A 19,816-nucleotide genomic window follows, 5' to 3' on the forward strand; every position below is an offset into this window, starting at 1 on the left:
CAAATTAGAAGTCTCAATGTGTGGATGAGACAATGGTGTAGGGAGGAAGGGTTTAAGTTTGTTAGGCACTGGGATGCTTTCTGGAACAAGTGGAAGCTGTACAAAAGAGACGGTCTCCACTTCTCCCCAGATGGAACCAAGCTGCTGGCGCTTAAAATCAAAAAGGTGGCAGAGCAGTTTTTAAACTAAATCTTGGGGGAAAGCCGACAGGAGATGAAATGTCTCTGGTTCGGGAAGACTCATCTCAAAGAGATGAAGGGTTAGCTGTTACTTTTCTACCGGGTAATGGATCAGAGTTGTCCACTGAGATGGTGACAAACAGTATGGAGTGTCTGCCAAAGTCTCGAGGCAGCAGGAGGAAGGTTGCGGGCCTAACTTGCCTGGGAAATTATAGATGTTTGTATACAAATGCTAGATGTGTTCAAAGTAAAATTGGTGAGTTGGAATGTTTAGTGTTGGGGGAAAACATAGACATTGTGGGAATTTCAGAAACTTGGTAGAATGAGGAGAATCAGTGGGACACGGTGATTCCTGGATACAAGTTATATCAGAAGGATAGGGAGGAAAGGGTTGGAGGTGGAGTGGCTCTGTATGTCAGAGAGGGTATACAGTCCAGTAAGACTGAGGTCAAAGAATTAGATTCCCTTCTAGAAATGCTTTGGGTCAAAATAGAGGGCCCCCAAAAAATTTAACTATGGGAACTCGTTATCACCCACCAAATCAAAAGACAGAGGATGATGATAATATAATGGAAGGATTAAAGATAGTGGCTAAACGTAAAAACTGTGTTGTATTAGGTGGTTTTAACTACCCATAGATTGATTGGGTCAATATGTGTTCAGGTTGAGAGAAAGAGATTGAGTTTCTAGATGGTCTCAATGACTGTGCTATGGAGCAGATGGTCACAGAACCTACCAGGGGTGGGGCAATCCTGGATTTGGTTCTAGGTAATGCCCAAGACTTGGTGAGAGATGTAAAAGTGATCGCACTGCTTGGGAGCAGTGACCATAACGTTATTGATTTCACCATCTGTATAAATAGGGAGTTGCCCCAAAAGACCAACACAATCACAATTAACTTTAAAAGGGGTAAATTCTCTGAGATGAGGAAGCATGTGAAGAGGAAACTGAAAGGAAAGGTAAATACAGTCAAAACCCTTGGGGAAGCTTGGAGGCTTTTTAAAACTACAATTCTAGAAGCTCAGATAAAAGATATACCACAAGTTAGGAAAGGCACAAACAGGTATAAGAAAAGGCCTGCATGGTTAACAAACAAAGTAATGGAAGCTGTAAAAGGTAAGAAGGACTCCTTTAAGCAGTGGAAAGCTAGTCCAAGTGAGATTAATAAAAAAGAACACAGGCTGTGGCAAATCAAATGCAAGACTGTGATCAGGCAGGCAAAAAGGGATTATGAGGAGCATATTGCAAAAAACATTAAGACCAACAATAAAAATTTCTTCAAATATATTAGAAGCAGGAAACCTGCCAGGGAGGCAGTGGGGCCCTTGGATGACCAAGGGGTCAAAGGATTACTGAAGGAGGATAGGGAAATGGCTGAGAAGCTGAATGCATTTTTTGCCTCCGTCTTCACTGTGGAAGATGAGAAGTGTTTGCCCGCTCCAGAACCACTAATTTTGGAAGGGGTGTTGAAAGACCTTAGTCAAATTGAGGTGACAAGAGAGGAGGTCCTACAACTGATTGACGAATTAAAAACTAATAAGTCACCAGGTCCAGATGGCATGCAACCAAGAGTTCTGAAAGAACCCAAAATTGAACTTGTGGATCTCCTGACAAAAATATGTAATCTTTCATTGAAATCTGCCTCTGTTCCTGAGGACTGGAAGGTAGCAAATGTCACCCCCATCTTTAAAAAGGGTTCCAGAAAAGATCCAGGAAATTGCAGGCCAGTCAGTCTAACTTCAATACTGGGAAAGTTGGTAGAAACCATTATCAAGGACAGAATGAGAAGGCACATTGATGAACACAAGTTATTGAGGAATACTCAGCATGGGGTCTGTAAGGGAAGATCTTGCCTCACTAACCTGTTACAGTTCTTTGAGGTGGTGAACAAACATGTGGACAAAGGGGACACAATAGATGTTGTTTACCTTGACTTCCAGAAATCTTTTGATAAAGTTCCTCATCAAAGGCTCCTTAGTAAGCTTGAGAGTCATGGAGTAAAAGGACAGGTCCTCTTGTGGATCAAAAACTGACTAATTAATAGGAAGCAGAGAGTGAGTATAAATGGGCAGTCTTCGCAGTGGAGGATGGTAAACAGTGGGGTGCCGCAGTACTGGGTCCCATGCTCTTTAACTTGTTCATTAATGATCTGGAGTTGGAAGTAAGCAGTGAAGTGGCCAAGTTTGTAGATGACACTAAATTGTTCAGAGTGGTGAAAACCAGAGAGGATTGTGAGGCACTCCAAAGGGATCTGTCGAGCCTGGGTGAGTGGGCGTCAACATAGGCAGATGAGGTTCAGTGTGGCCAAGTGCAAAGTAATGCACATTGGGGCCAAGAATCCCAGCTACAAATACAAGTTGATGGGGTGTGAACTGGCAGAGACTGACCAAGAGAGAGATCTTGGGGTCGTGGTAGATAACTCACTGAAAATGTCAAGACACTGTGCAATCGCAATAAAAAAGGCCAATGCCATGCTGGGAATTATTAGGAAGGGAATTGAAAACAAATCAGCCAGTATCATAATGCCCCTGTATAAATCGATGGTGCGGTCTCATTTGGAATACTGTGTACAATTCTAGTCACCGCAACTCAAAATGGATATTATAGCATTGGAAAAAGTGCAGAAAAGGGCAACTAGAATTATTAAAGGGTTGCAACACTTTCCCTATGAAGAAAGGTTAAAATGCTTGGGGCTCTTTATCTTGGAGAAATGTCAACTGCGGGGTGACATGATTGAAGTTTACAAGATTATGCATGGGATGGAGAGAGCAGAGAAAGAAGTACTTTTCTCCCTTTCTCACAATACAAGAACTCATGGTCATTCGATGAAATTGCTGAGCAGTCAGGTTAAAATGGATAAAAGGAAGTACTTCTTCACCCAAAGGGTGATTAACATGTGGAATTCACTGCCATATTGGCCACTGTGTGACACAGTGTTGGACTGGATGGGCCATTGGCCTGATCCAACATGGTTTCTCTTATGTTCTTATGTTAAAAACACCAGGGGCAATAGAAGCCCAGCAGAATAGAATCAACATCCCAGAGAATCTCTGCAGTAGAAACTGAAAGGGGGGGGGGCATATTTGCAAGCCCAGGAGAACCAGTGTCAGTGTGGAACTGCAAACCAACAGCCCTAAGGTCAAGTCAGGGAAGTGCTTTTGGGGAAAAACAACAAGCACAGGTTCAAAAGTGTATAGAATGGATACACCAAATGCACAGGGAGCCTTACCCTGCTGCAAGCACCTCTACAATTTCTCCAAATTGCAGGTGGATTATATTTCTGGGGTCCCAGTTACAGGGCCACAGAAAATGTTTCTCACATTTATACCTTTCCACCCCTCCTGAGTGTAAATACTTCTGTGTGCCATGAGGATAAAAATGGGTGCAAAGAGTGCTTTTTAAGGTGGGGGGAGTCCTCCACTCCCTATGAATCACAGGACCCCATCCCCAGGCACCAAATTCATCCTGCCAGGCCACTGGAACCCATTCCTAGCAGGGCATCACCAGGGATCTCGCAACCTCCTTCCCTTGATCTGTTCCTGGGGCTCCCCACAAAGCTGCAGGCAAACAGGAGGGAGGCAGAGGAAGTTACATGGAATGGGCCAGGAAGGGGGGCAGATGGCATTGCTGGCTGCAAAGTGCCAGGGTGGGGGAAAGGGAGGTGGAAGGAAACCCCTGCTTGCAGGCAAGGTGCAGTACCTTCTTCACTCGCTCCAAAGTTTTAGGGTTGGCTGCCTTGATTTGGGCAACTTCAGAGCCTCCAGCTTTTGCCTCTACCCCAGAAAGCTTCAGAGAAGCGGCAAACCCCACAGTAGATGGGAAAGGGTGCCTCCTGACTTTTTAAAAAGCCCTTCAACTTTTAAAATCCTGGCTACAGCCCTGCTGTGATGAAGCCCAGCAGCTATAGGCATTGTGAAATATATGGTTAAAGTATAAATATCCTGGTGACTGCTATTTGTTGTCATATAAATTATTAATCCGCTTTTTTTATTTTGTAGGTTTTCTTGATTAGTATGTGCAACTCTCATTGGGGACTGATAATTCCTTTCTTTGGCTTCTCTTCAGGAATCAAATCCGCTTCACATCCCAACTGGGAAAATGAAAGATCCTACCAAGTCCCTCCTGTCAGAAGAATATCAGTTTATCAGTTGAGGTACCAGATCAACAGTATTTAAAAACACAGAATTGATTTAGAGACTGTCAGCAGTGTGAGCAATGTCTAGTCAAATGCTACATGAATGTGAAATACTTTGAACAGAATCCTGTTCAGCAGCAAGCTATTAAATCCCCACTTAATTCACTTGTTTGGTGTTCTGAGCTAGACACCAGATAGTAATTAAAAGGTGATTAAATGGTGTCTTTTAAATCCCATATCAACAACAGTATTTAAAGGCAATAAGATAAAGACAGAGTTAAATTCAGATTAAAGTATCAAATACATCAATTAAACATGTTCAGATTAGCATTCAGTAGATGCATCAGTTGATATTTAAAGTATTTGGAAACCATTCAAATTATTTTTTTTTATCTGAGATTTATATATAAAATTAACCTATTACAATTCTTTTAACTACTTTAATAAAACCTCTCATATTACTGAGTGTGAACACATCATGAATCAGACAATCCACCCCAGTTAAATAGAATCACTGCAACTGAAATCAATGAGCACATGTATCTTTGCACCCAACTGTGGCAATTAGATTTGCCACTCAGAAGGAAGTCAAGCACAACCCTGAATTTTGTCCCCTTCCCCAGAATAAATCAGATATCAGAGAAGTTAGAAGTCCCAAGATGGTAGAATCCCCATTTCCCTTTATGTTTTGCCATCCTGACATATATTTAATCCTCTCCTTTTGCATCTGGCCAAATAGGAAACACAGTTACTTCACATACGCTTGTGTTTCATTTCAGTATGCATCTGATTTGCTACCAAATTCTTCCACAATAGCAAGATGGGGCTCCCAGAATGTTCATCGTTTGAGCTTTGAGTGTGTTGTTCCCTGTGATTTTTTTTTAAAAAAAAAAGATGTGGGAAAAGTGAAATATATGCTGGGATGGCAAACCCTAAGGGGAAATGAGGATTCTACCAGTAGAAACCAACATTATCCAAGGTATTATAGAAGAAGAACTGAGCAATTATTTCTGCAAATCCAAGCAGGCTTTTTTGGACCCATGTTGGATGGAAAATTGCTTTTGAAAAAGATGGGAAGTTCAAGTTTAAGTTGTGATGTGATTTTTAAAACGCCACCATCTCTGTTAAAAGAAGAAAAGTCAAAATCGCATTGTGCATACACAACCACTTAAGAACTGCTGTAGTCCAACAGATGCTGATCCGCATACTCTGTATGACTAACAATGTAACTAATCTCTGTTACTATAAAGGAAGCATCAAAGTGTATTAGAGATAGGGAACCTGTGGACAGGCCCAGCATGTCTGAGTAGGCCTGGCCTACAGGGACACTGGGCACTAGGGTTGCCAAGTCCAATTCAAGAAATATCTGAGGACTTTGGGGGTGGAGCCAGGAGACATCGGGGCGGAGCCAGGAACAAGGTTGTGACAAGCATAATTGAACTCCAAGGGAGTTCTGGCCATCACATTTAAAGGGACTTCTTTCCATAGGAAATAATGAAGGATAGGGGCACCTTCTTTTGGGGCTCATAGAATTGGACCCCATGGTCCAATCGTTTTGAAACTTGGAGGATACTTTGGGGAGAGTCACTAGATACTATACTGAAAATTTGGTGCCTCTACCTCAAAAAACAGCACCCCCAGAGCCCCCAAAACCTCCAGATCAATTCCCCATTATACCCTATGAGAATCGATCTCCACATAGAGAATAATGAAGTACTCAGCAGACTCCCCCCCCCCCCCCCCATTTCTGGCAACACTGAAGGGGAATTGGCCTCTCTACTCATGAGTTGCTGCCAACTTCTTCAAAGTAACACAGACACCCCATCCCAAGAGGAAGCCTTTCAATCAGCGACTGAAGCCTCCGGAGGTAGAAACGCACATGGTCCTCTGGGGGCGGAGCTCCCCCCCCTCTGCCGGCCAGACTCCCCGAGGAGACGCCTGTAGCAGCCGGAGAGGACGCAAGGAGTATGAGTCCCAGCATGCACCTCGCGAAGAGAGGCCGCGCCGTTTCCCCCCCACACCCCTCCCGTTTCCACGTTTTTGGAGATTGGGGAAAAAGACTGCTAATCCAGGGGTCCCCTGGCAGGGCAGGAGGTTTGGGAAGCCTACTGGGCACCCCCTCCCACCTCCACCCCCTCTCCCCGCAGGCAGCTCTAGTAGCCTGTGAGGGAGGCCAAGCCACCAGCAAATAAAAGCAGCTGGAGGCAAGGCAAGAGGTAGCAAGGCAGGAAGGAAGTTCTCAGCTCCTTCCCACCACTGCTCCACCTCTTCCCTTCACTTTCTGGCCTCGAGTAGTGAGGGCACCCAGTGGCCGGGAGGGGCAGCAGTACAGTGGCAGTCCAGCATGCCAACGGGGGCCTGCCACCACCATGCTCGGGTGGGAAGGGGGGAGGGCACACAGCAGGCTGGATGTTGGAGGCAAGGGGCCGCTTGCCTGGGGCAGCAGCCCAGCATCAGTATCCTGGCATCACTGCTGCCTGTGGACAGATAACCAATAATGCAATTCCAATAGAATATGGGGACAAAAATAAACAGGTCTACATATTAATCAATAGGACGTACCCCCAGGATAGTGTTCTTAGGATTACTATAGGTTGGATCTGAAATGCTACAAATAAAAGTAGTTTGTGAAAGCAGATCTTCCCCTTCCAACAACGGTCTTCCTATCCCCCCCAAAACCTGATACCATATAGCAAAGGGTAGCCAGACTGCAGCTCAGGAGTCACATGTGGCTCTTTCACAGATATTGTGTGGCTCTTGAAACCCCCACTGCCCTGTAGGCCAGCTTGGAAAAGGCACATCTCTTTAAAGCACTTCTCCAAGCCAAGCTAGCCAGTGGCTTGGAGAATGCATGTAAAGTTAAAGTTGCTTTCTTCCAACCTCTTTCTCTACCATCTATTTGCTTTCCTTCCTTCCCTCCGTTCTTCCTTCCTTCCTTCCATCCTTCCTTGCAGCACTCAAACATCTGATGTTCATGTCTTGCAGCTCTCAGACATCTGACATTAATTCTGTGTGGCTCTTACATTAAGCAAATTTGGCCATCCCTGTTATAAATAGAGGCTGAATAGCAAATTAGCATATAACATAATGAGGAATTTTTGAGACAAAACAGGAATAACAAGTTTAGTATATACAGTCAACAGCTGTATGGATTTGTGGCAGGCAGATAACTTTCATGCTATCTGGGTGTTATTTGAAGAAGTGAATAGTGACTCATAAAAGCTCAAGCCTGCCACAGATTTTGTTAGTTTTTAAGGTGCTACTGGACACCTGCTATTTTCTATTGCTACAGATAGACTAAAATGGCTACCCATTTTCATTTCACTGTCAGAATAGCTGCTTCTGCCCCTTCTGACTTCTGCAATAAACACTAATATTAGGGTTGCCAATCCCTAGTTGGGGGCAGGGGATCCCCTGGTTTGAAGGCCCTCCCCTTCCTCAGGGTCATCAGAACATTTGCTGAGCACTCCATTATACCCTATGGAGACCAATTCTCATAGGCTATAATGGAGAATTGTTCTGTGGGTATCTGGGAGGGCTGCTTTCTGAGGTAAAAAAGTAAAGGTATTCCCCTGTGCAAGCACCAGTCATTTCTGACTCTGGGATGACATCGCATCATGACATTTTCATAGCAGACTTTTTTACAGGGTGGTTTTGCCATTGCCTTTCCCAATCATCTACACTTTCCCCCCAGCAAGCTGGGTACTCATTTTACTGACCTCAGAAGGATGGAAAGCTGAGTCGGCTACCTGAACCCAGCTTCTGCCAGGATTGAACTCAGGTCGTGAGCAGAGAGCTCTGACTACAGTATTGCAGCTTTACCACTTTGTGCCACAGCGTTCCTTTTTGTAGAGGCATCAAATTTTCAGCATGTCATCCAGTGCCTCTCCTCAAAACACCCCTCAAGTTTCAAAAAGTTTGGACCAGGGTGTCCAATTCTATGAGCCCCAAAAGAAGGTGCCCTTATCCTTCATTATTCCAAATGGAGGGAAGGCATTTAAAAGGTGTGCAGTCCCTTTAAATGTGATGGCCAGAACTCCCTTTGGAGTTCAGTCGTGCTTGTCAAACCCTTGCTCCCAGCTCATCCCCTAAAGTCTCCTGGCTCCACCCCCAAAGTTCCCAAATATTTCTTGAGTTGGACCTGGCAACCTGTTGTGTATGTGGACTTGTGCATATTTGTCACCAGCGTTCCCACCTGGCTCATTGGAGCCTTGAGGACTGAGCTTGGGGACTCTAGAACAATGGACAGTAGGATCCAAATCCCTGCTGCCCTGGCCCAACCAGAAGCCCCCTGCTGGATCAGTCCCGTAGCCAAAAAAGTTTGGGTGGAGGGGCCCCTGAGGCAAGCAATTTGGTGGGGAGGCTGCAGGGCCGAATGGCCGTTTGCACAGAGGGCTACTCTTGAGAAGCCCTTTGTGCAAACTCCACCCCTGGTACCCTGCTGGGCTTTTCCATGACGTGGGAAAGGCCAGTGGGACCAGATGGCCTCGTTTCCACCGAAGGCTCCACTTGAGGAGCCCTTCATGCAAACTCCACCCCCACTGGGCTTTCCTGCATTCTTCTAGCTTACTTGTTACCATGCTGTAACTCAATAAAGAGCTATGCTCACTACAACCGCATCTCTTCCATGCATTGAATCCACTATATTATAAAACCAGGCCCAGCCCTAGCGCACATGGCACCCCAGGCAAACCAATTGCCCACCGCCCCCTCCGCATGGACACTCCCCCCCCCCATGCTTACAGGAGCAATCTTCCTACTACCGTGCTTCGGCGGCCATTCTTTTAATAGCAAGCAGCAGGAAGGGACTTTGAAGCCCCTTCCTGCTGCTCACTATTAAGAGAACGCCTGCCAAAGTGCAGTAGCAGAAAGATCGCTTCTGTAAGCACGGGGGGAGCGCGGCGCAGAGGGGGCAGTGGGCAGTTGGAGGGGGTGGCAGGCAGCTATGTGATCCTCCTGCTTCTGTGCTTTGGCGGGTGTTCTCTTAATAGGAAGCAGCAGGAAGGGGCTTTAAGAATGCCCGCCAAGTGTGGAAGCAGGAGGATCACGTTGCTCCTGTAAGTGCGGGGAGGTGCTTCTGGGAAGCTCATGGGAAGGAGGCGGGGCAGGCGAACTAAGGTGGAGGGGAAGGGCTGGGTGGAGGAAGAAGATGGTGGGCAAGGAGGGGAAGGGGCAGGCAGGCTACTGAAAAGGAGAAGGGCCAGGCAGCCGGAGGAAGAGGACGGTGGGCAGGCAAGCTATAGGGGGGAAGGGGCGAGAGGTGGCGGCAGCAGCGGGGGAGGGGAAGTGTGGTGGAAGGGAGTGGGCTGCTGCTGGTGGTGGCAGTGGTGGGAGGCAAAGTAGGCAGTTGTTTTAGGCACCAGGAGGGGGGAGCCCAATTTGGTGCCCCCACCTTCCCGGCGCTCTAGGCAACCGCCTAGTTTGGCTAGTGGAAGAGCCAGCCCTGTATACAACCCTACGAATATCGATTGTACCGACTCTCTTCTAGTGTACCCTTTATGGGGCAGCATACAGCATGATTGCCTCACTGTCAGTTTAGCAAAGCAATCCACCAACATATAAGGGCCCATTTTGTCTTGCTGCCTGCAACCCATTTCACCTCACCTGATGCGCCCCCCATACACACACACCCTTGTTTAGAAGAGGAAGCAAATGGCAAATGACATCAGGGTCTTTGTTATCCAACTGGCTACTTGCAGAACAACCCCTGCTGCAATTACTGAATTGCTAATAAATGAGCCTTTTACTTAGCTAATGAGGCTGCATGTGGCCAAGAATGACCCAGCACCAACTAATCTTTATCAGCTGCAGCTAGAAGGGGGGCAGGGAAAAGGCTATCAAATTACTCATGCAAAGCTCCTAAAGGGGGGGGGGGGCTGGAACTGCATGCCAGAATACAGTTTGTGCTTTCTGCTTTTTGTCCCTCTAAATAAGGTTTTACATTTGCTTCCATGTTAGCAGCACCTTTCACCAAAACAGTCACTGTGGTAGGAGCACAGTGCTTGAAAGCCATAGTATACGTCTTACTCTAGCTATGGCAAGATTAAAAGGGATTTGCTAGATTGGCAGCCCAGAAGTTCAATACCAGTTTAGATAGGTGAGTTACAGTGTTGTTTGGAGGTAAACAGAAGCTTAACCCCTCTACTAAATGAACAATCTCAGGCTGGCCATTTTATAAGATTGTATAGTTTTCCTTATCAACAAGTTTAGAAAGTTGGTGTTTGTTGGCTGCAAAGACTTGTAAATCAATTGGATATTCTTTCAGGCAGAAATGCCAATCTGGTTGCAGTACCCTGGGAAATTAGAAGCTTATGATACTACTCCAGGGAACAATAATATTGGCAAGCACAACTCACATATGCAAAATAAGCAAATACACCAAACATCTTGCTGCTCTGGGATTCTGAGTCCCCCCAAATTTGCATCCAGATGTTGTCAATAAGCTTTGCATCCTTATCTCTTTGCCAGCGGGTGCATTAGGTTGTGTCTCTGTAAAAAAAAAATGTCAGGCAGAAGCTGCACAAGGCTTGAGCCTGTGGTGTCTCTTAAAGATTCAGCAAGCATCTAAGTCTACTTGTATCTGCCTTTCACACTTGAAGGGGCAAGAGTGCATTTTGCATTTGGTTCTATGTACTTGAAGATGAGTCCCTGCACTAAGGCAACTCTAAAGTTATTCTATTTCAACCTAAGTTACGTCTTTGGGGAGAGGTGTATGTTTTCATTGCAACATCCTAAATATTATCACAAAGTTTGGCACTCAAAACATGTTGACACTTACAATCAAGAGGATGCCTGGTGTTTCAGAAAGATCCAGACATGGGAGGTCTGGATACATGATGTTATGCTGTATTACTTCACTTTCCCCTCCTCAACATTTCCTTTGCCTCCTTTGTGGGTCACACATCTGGGCCTCATTTCTGTCTGGCAGCTCCAGTTAAGCAGTCTAAATAACTACATAACCCTTTTCAGAGAGCTCCACTCTTCCTCACTTTGTCATTTGCTATCTTCTAGAGAAGATAATCAAAAGGTACTTCAAAGTCCTTTGAAAACGGCCAGGATTCTATCTCAATTATAGCAGAGATATCGTGCTCCCTCTCCAAGCCATCAACAATGGTTACTTCTGCTTATGCATTCGGTGCCTTCTTATCAGGCATGTGGAGTTTTATCAGCGACTAAAAATTCACCCCTGTGCTATCTGTGTCAGTGGTTAATCATTGTCAGGAAAGGGTTTTTTATTTTTTAAAGTCACCCTCCAGCTGATTGCTACAGATAGGTAGGGATTTTTTTTAAAAATGAAAAGGAGAAATAGACAGCCTGCTGAGATCATTGTTAGACCAAGCAAAAACTACATGCGGACAGCATGAAAGCCAGACAGTTGGGACAGAATGCCACTTCCAATTACAAATAAATTAAACATCACCAAGCTTTAAATTTACAAAATGGAGAGAATCCTTTTTAGGAAAGGAAGTGGATGGATTTAGTAAGATTCTAAAATGAATAAACTTTATTTAAATGGGGCAGCCCCTTCAGAAATAGACCAAGGAAATGAAAAATTAAACCAAATAAAAAAATCAAAGTGTTGACTGTGTTAATACATACTATTCCTAGGGATGTATATTCCACTAATCAGAATACCAAAAAAAATCCATTACTTAATATAGTCATTATAACTAATCCATGCTGAAAAATTAATTGAATCTCCAACATTTAGATATCTGGTTGCAGTACCCTATGTTTGCTCACCCTGCCACACAGACAACACTGGAGACTGAGGGAGGGGGTCCATTGAACATTATAGTCCCTCTCCAGGAGGCAAAAGGACTGCTGCTGGAGACTGGGTTTATTTAAAGTTGGTACATTTACCTTTACCACCAGGATAGGAAATTCAGGAGCAGAGTCTGGAGGAGGTGGAGTTTGGGAAGGATAGGAAACTCAAGAGGGATGAGATGCCATAGAGCAGGGGTGGTCAATGGTAGATCTTCAGCTGGTTTTTTTTGCCTACAACTCCCATCAGCCCCAGCCAGCATGGCCAATAGCTGGGGCTGATGGGAATTGTAGGCAAAAAACATTGGCCACCCCAGCCATAGAGTTCAACCTCCAAAGCAACCATTTTTCTCCAGCAGAACTGATCTCTGTAGTCTGGAGATCAGTTGTAATTCTGGGAGATCTCCAAGCCCCTCCTGGGAACCCAAACTGGGGTGGGCAGACAAGAGGCAAGCAGTTTGTGGGGGTGGTGCCCAAGGAGGGCAGGATTTGGGGAAGGGAGGGAACCCAGCTGAATATAATGCCATAGAGTCCACCTCCTAAAGCAGCCATTTTCTCCAGCAGAACTGATCTCTTTAGTGTGGAAACCAGGGCTTTTTTTGAGCAGGAACGCACAGGAACACAGTTCTGGCTGGCATGGTGTCAGAGGGTGTGGCCTAGTATGCAAATAATTCCTGCTGGACTTCTTCTACAAAAAAAGCCCTATGTGAAATAATGGTGATGTCAGGGGGTGTGACCTAATATGAAAATGAGTTCCTGCTGGGCTTTTTCTGCAAAAAAAGCCTTGGTGGAAACCAGTTGTAATTCTGGGTGATCTCTAGCCACCACCTGGAATTTGGCAACCCTACTCAAAAATGTGTATCACATTTTTGTCATGAAGTATCACATATAAGAGCTACAATTTCCATTCAGTACAGAAAACTTAACCTTGCCTGTGGTCATGGAGGTGCTTGTAACAAGCAGTGTTCCCCTAAGGGAAAGGAGGGAAAGGTTACAGAAGAATGTCACAGAATGGAAAAAAGGGCAAAGAGTTGAATTGGGAAACTGTACTCTCCTTCTAGGCCATTCCTGGTTTTGCTAGATGGCCTCACACACCCGTACTCAATATGGTGTGCTGGCCAATGGTATTTTATTTATAATTGATATTATATGTGTACTCACTTTGCAATGCTACTTGCTTCCATGTACTGCCTGCTGTGCTAAGCAGTCTACTTTCTTGGGCTGCCTGGAGAGAAGAGGATGGACCCTGGGAACTGCATTTAGTTGGACGGGTGACATAAAGGCACTCTCTGGGCATGCACTGAAGACTTCTCTTCTTTAATGTTTTCTGGGCAGAGAGCAGCTAAAGAAGGTTGTGGAATACAGCTTTGCTTCATGACAAAAAAAAATCCTTGTGGCCACCCTCACACCTCTAAACATTTCTTGAGATGCACTTTGCACCAGATGATCCAGCAGAATTCTGCCCCCTCCCTTCTTGCACTGTTCAAGGCTTGCAGCAGACTTGTGCTAACCAGCCCAGAGGATCTGTATTAAGAATCAGTTCAATAAAAGGGATTACACAAATCACAAGACTATAAGACTGAACAGAAGGTACTTTGGTCTGGGTTTTTAACCATCTAGGATTTCTGACAACTTCCAAGAGAGCAGATTTTACATTGTGTACTCCATTATACTATAGGCAGGACATGAAAAGGCTTCAGGGTAGAGACATAATAACAGTTTCAGTTGTTCATTAGCCATGTACTTCACTTATATAAAGCAAGCAATAAAACCTGGTGTGATATGAGAGATTTTTTCCCCTTACCACTTGATGTAGCTGTCGGTGTTGATGATTTATTATGTTTATATACTTTAATGAGGAAAATAAATCAGCACTACATACAGAAGGGTCGTGAAAGCTCCAGTCCTGATAGTTGCTTTACTTGTAAGCTCCAACAAAGTTTCTGCAAACAAAAAGGAAGCTCAGAATAGTCAGTTTCTGATGTTTCTACAAATTTAGATTTGTCAGCTGCATTTGACACAGTCGACCACCAGCTTCTGTCCTGCTGCCTCTCTGACATGGAGATTCAGGGGTCTGCCCTTTAATGGCTTACCTCTTTTCTCCAAGGCCGGGGACAAAGGGTGGCTATAGGGGAGCAGTCGTCCCAGAGGCATCCTCTTGTATGTGGGGTCCCTCAGGGGGGGGTCCTCTTCCCGATCTTTTTAACATCTACATGCGCCCTCTTGCCCAGATTGTCCGGAGATATGGGCTGGGTTGTCACCAGTATGCGGATCACACCCAGCTCTATCTATTGTTGGGAGGCCAGTCCAGCTGCTCCCTGGAAGATCTAGACCTGGCATTGCAAGCCGTAGTGAAATGGCTCAGACGGAGTTGATTGAAACTGAATCCAGCGAAAACAGAGGTCCTGGGCCTGAGTCGCAGTTGCCTGGGTAGGGAAATCCCCTTGCCAGCCTTTGATGGGATGCTATTAGCACCAGTGTCAAGGGTCAAGAGCTTGGGGGTGCTGGGAAGGTGGGGCGTTGTGGAACATGGCGGACGCCTGAAAGAACAGCTCCCTCTCTGATCCACACAAGTCGTACATTCCTCCCAGTTTGGGACCATATCTTACCTGGATTCAATGGTGGGAAGAGCGAAGGGTAAGTCCAAATCCTCCAAGGCTACCCAAAACCTCTCCAAATTCCTCAAACAAGGTGAAAAACGCCATTCTTCAACCCGGGCCTGTGAAGCGCTAACTGGCAGTGAAATGGCGGGCGAAACATCCACTCAGGCCGAAGGGGGTACTTCCCTCTCAAACCAGACATTTTTCAATGCAATAGCAAAGCTGGAAAACAATATTGCCTCCAAAATCACACAAGCGACCTCTCCTATACAGGAGGAACTTAAAAGGCTCCATGAAACTCTCTTGGACCAATGTTGCTCACTAAATGGCGTCTCAAGCGCAGTTTGATATCTCTGCTTTAAAAACTGCAGAAAAATGGGCGCGGGAGAAAATTATGTCCTTGAAAAACAAACTGAGGGAACGTAACTTAAAATTTCAGGGGACTGGAGAGAAACTGGAAGATATGCAGGGCATAAGGTCGTTTTTGATCTCATGGCTAAAACAAGCGTTGGACTTAGATGACACTGCGCTGAACATTGAGGCGGTTTACCGCCTAGGGCCTCTAACTCCATGTGAAAAAAAATTTCCCAGAGATGTGATCACAACATTCTCCAATGCTTGCACTCGGGACAAAGTACTAGCCAAGGCACATTCTTCTGATGGCCTCCTATTAGAGGGGGAAAAGATCCTAGCCCCACTAGACCTTTTCCAGGAAACTCTGCAACATAGTAAGGTCTTAAAGCCGATCATTAACCGCTTGATGGACAATAGAATCAGATTCCGCCAACCCAACTCCTCGTAGTCCATCAGGGACAGAAACACCTGGCATCAGATATTTCTTCGGGACATGAGCTTCTTCTAGCCCTTGGGCTAGAGCAACCGAGATCACCTTCCCCTGCTTCAGATCGCTTGGATCGCTCTTCTCCTTCTACAACATGCTCCAAGAGACGGGACAAGAATTAATTGCTTGCAGTCAGTGGAGCTTATCAGTTATACTACAAAATAGACTAATATGAGGTCTTTTTTCTGGATTTGCTAGAATAATCTATAGAATTTGGTCCTTGCGGACGAATGTTTTGAACTGTGTTTATCTTTTGTGGAGTCAGAGAGGGCAATTTCCCTCCTATTTGTTGAAGCTGTTGAGTCTGGGGGAGGGTATGCCCCCGGGTTTGATTTTTTTTCTTGCTAAATTTTTTGCTTATGCAAATGTTCACAAATGTTTGCTTCGGCAATTTTAATGCCTTAGCACTTTTTTTCTATCCTTTCACTCTTCAGGGGTTGGGGTTGGGATGGGAGGAGGGGGGTGGGGTGGAAGGAGCGGAGGAAGAGGGTGGGGTAGGGTTTTTTGGGGGAGTTATTGACATTACAACAGGTATTTTCCCTACGGTTATTCTTGTTTTCACTCTCCAGGTAGTGATGTTGGACTACTGGTTGTTAATAATGGTTATAATACAGATCTCAAAAAGGCAGAAGCACTTTGCAGAAGTTCTTTGCAGTCAGTGCTGGTTCTTTGAAAGGTTAGCAGATTCTCGATTTTATGCCTCTATTGCATCCTTGTTCATTGGACGCATGGCTCCCTCCAAACTAGAGGGGTTGTTGCCTCCCCAAACTCTATATATGGTTTTCCCCCATATAACATAGTGGTTAACACCCCAAGTCTCTTATATGGTGATCCCCTGTAAATTGTACCACTTGTTGAAGGCATTTCCAAGGTATGTTGCCCTGCCTAAGGAAAAGCCTGCAGGCAGGCACCCAAACATTTTATATGGTGATCCTCTGTATGTTATACTTTTCAAACAAAAATGGCCAAATGATTGGAAACCCTAGGTTTATTTCCTTGAATTGTTGGGGTTTAAATAATGTGATAAAGGAAAAAAAGCTTCAATCTGCATTAATGAAGCTTCAGCCTGACCTGCTGTTTTTACAGGAGATACATTTAAAAAGTGTGAACCAACTGGTATTTCGCTCTAGCCGCTTTTCTTTTCAGTACCAAGCAGCTGGCTCCTCCAAATCTCATGGGGTTGCTATCCTAATTTCCAGTAAGCTTCGTTTCACATTTGTGGCTCAAGAGACGGATCCACTGGGCCAGTACATATTTGTAAAGGGACATATAGATGATACTCTCTTCACATTGGTAAGCCTCTATGCCCCTAATGATGGCCAGCTCCAGTTTCTGCAAGAAGTTCTAGTAAAACTTGCTTTATTCCAAGAGGGACAGGTGGTAATAGCGGGGGACTTTAATTTTACTATGGATAACACTTGGGATCGATCCCACCCTCATAGGAAGATGCCCAAAGATTCTTTAATTCCATTGCATGCCTTAGTGCAGCAATATCAGCTTTGTGATATTTGGCGTATGCAGCACGAAGGTTCACATGATTACACATATTTCCCCCCTTGATCTAATATTCATACAAGAATCAACTTTTTTTAGTTTCTAACTCATTGATTCATCAAGTCTCTCAGTCGGACATAGTTCTCCACATGTTATCAGACCATGCCTGAGTGGAATGTACTATTAAAACTTCTCCACAAGAGCAACACACCCAGACATGGTTTTTTAACAAATCACTTTTATTAGATCCAGGTACTTGTGCAGAGATAGAGCAAGACATTAAGACATACTTTGATCACAACTCAGAATGTGGAGTAACCAAACTGATAGTATGGGACGCATTTAAGGTGGTGCTCCATGGCAAAAGCATCTCCTTCAGCTCAGCATACAAAAAAGAAAACAACAGGCTAGGTCGGTTCTCTTAGGCACAATTCGTAGTTTAGAGGAGTCCTATAAACGAACAGGTTCTGCTAAAACTTATAGCAAATTACTAATTGAACATAAAAAAAATTGGATTTACTTGAATCTAATAAAGTAAAAAAAAATCTTATATTTACCAAACAGAAGTACTGGTACAGTCACCCCCAATCACTGAAACTCCTTTCTTGGAAGCTTCACACAGAAATTGCAGTCACACAGATTCACTTGATTAGAGACCCCCTAGGGAATGTCCACTCGTCACCTTTAAAAATTCGACAAGTTTCCCAAAATTTTTATCAAAATCTGTACGCCTCTGATAACCCAAGCATACCTGCCATCCATAAGTTTCTTAATCAGCGCAATATTGTCCCCAAATTAGAACACATAAACAGGACATTGGTTGACTCCCCAATTACACCTTTAGAGGTATGGACAGCCATCAAAAATGCAAAAATCAATAAATCTCCAGGTTGTGATGGCTTTCCATCAGACTTTTACAAGAAGTTCATGGACAGTATTGTCCCTCACTTCACAGAACTTTGCAACCACATTCTGGACTCTGGTGTCCTTCTGGATAGTTGGTCTTTCGCCAAGATTGTCCTTATCCCTAAGAAAGACAGAGATTTATTAAATCCGAAATCTTTTAGACCTATCTCATTCCTCAATACAGACTATAATCTTTTTACATCTATTTTGACTAATAGACTCAACCAGTTTATTGGCCATTACATACATGAAAACCAGACAGGGTTCATTCCACAAATACAAATAACTGACAATATCCAGCAGGTCATCAATCTTATACAATATGGCAAGTATCAACCATAAAAGTCTTGTGCCAGCCTTGGATGTGAAAAAAGGCTTTCAACAGAGTCGAACCCAATTATCTAATAGCAGTCCTACAGTCAATGGGATTTGGCCCAAAATTCCTCTCTACAATAAAAGCTTTATATTTTTCACCAAAAGCCCTTCTTAATATCAATGGGGTCTCTGCCCCTGACTTTGTTCTTTCTAGAGAAACACGTTAAGGATGTCCCCTTTCTCCATTGCTGTTTGCCATGCTGTCAAACCATTGGCAAACTGGGTCAGACAATCTGCTTTAATCTTGGGTTTTCAAATAGCACACATGGAATACAAAATAAGCCTTTTTGCAGACGATATGGTCCTTTTTTTGAAAGACCCATGCGTTGCCTTGCAAGCCTTAATTTCACTTTTCACTGAATTCCACCAGATTTCAGGCTTATCTTTCAACCTCACTAAATCCTTAATATACCCACTTAATATATCTCCAGGAACGCAAAGTCAGCTACAAGACAATTATCCATATCGCTGGGTCACCAATCACTGGTTGTATTTAGGGGTTTCTATCCCAGTGCGCATGACAGACTTGATCAAAGCCAATTTCAATGTGGTTTACCAACAAATCAAGCAGACTCTCCAAACTTGGAACTCCCTAGCTCTCTCATTGATAGAGTAAGCAGTATTGTCTTTATTTTTCCGAAATTTCTTTACCTAGTTCGTGCCCTTCCAATAGCTATTTCTCAGTCTTCTTTACACAAATGGCAAGCACTTTTGAACAATTTTATTTGGGGCTACAAAGCTCATAGAATTAGTTTTGATAATATAAAGAGGCCAAAAGCTAAAGGGGGGCTGGCACTCCCTGGCCTCAGTTTATACTATAAAGCCTCAGTATTGGCCTCTATGGTCAAAATACTGTACTTCCATCCTTGCCCTTCGTGGGTATATATTGAGGAAACACACATAACGCCTGAAAGCTACTCCGAATTTATTTGGCTTAACAAAAAAGAGAGACCAGGCTGGCAAATCCTGAATCCATCCATACAAGCCTTACTCAATGTCTGGGACCTTGCCCGATGGGAATTGGTCCCCGGACTGTCTTTCCTAACTTCTTTTACAGGGCAACCATGGTTTCCCCCGGCACAACACCGTTCTTCATTTGCCACCTGGAAGAAGGCGTCAGTTACATTTATTTTTCAACTTTTTTCAAACAGGAAGCTACTAACTAAAGCTCAATTAGAAAAGAAAACAATGATTAAGATCCCATGGTTTAAATATCTGCAGTTAAGTCACTTTCTGAATAGTCCCATAGGTCAAGAAATTACTTCCCGACTTGGCAACAGTGATCCATGCAATGGTCACTTCGAGAAATGACTACTGTAATGCCCTCTACATGGGGCTGCCCTTGACTCAACTTCGGAGGCTGCAACTGCTGCAAAACACAGCAGCAAGGTTGTTAATGGAGCTACCTGTACGGGAGCACATTCAACCTGTGCTGAAAGCGTTGCACTGGTTGCCCGGGGCGTTCCGGATTCGCTTCAAGGTGCTGGTTATAACCTTTAAAGCCCTATATAGCCTGGGACCT

The sequence above is a fragment of the Heteronotia binoei genome, chromosome 1 (assembly GCF_032191835.1).
Source record: "Heteronotia binoei isolate CCM8104 ecotype False Entrance Well chromosome 1, APGP_CSIRO_Hbin_v1, whole genome shotgun sequence".
NCBI lineage: Eukaryota > Metazoa > Chordata > Lepidosauria > Squamata > Gekkonidae > Heteronotia > Heteronotia binoei.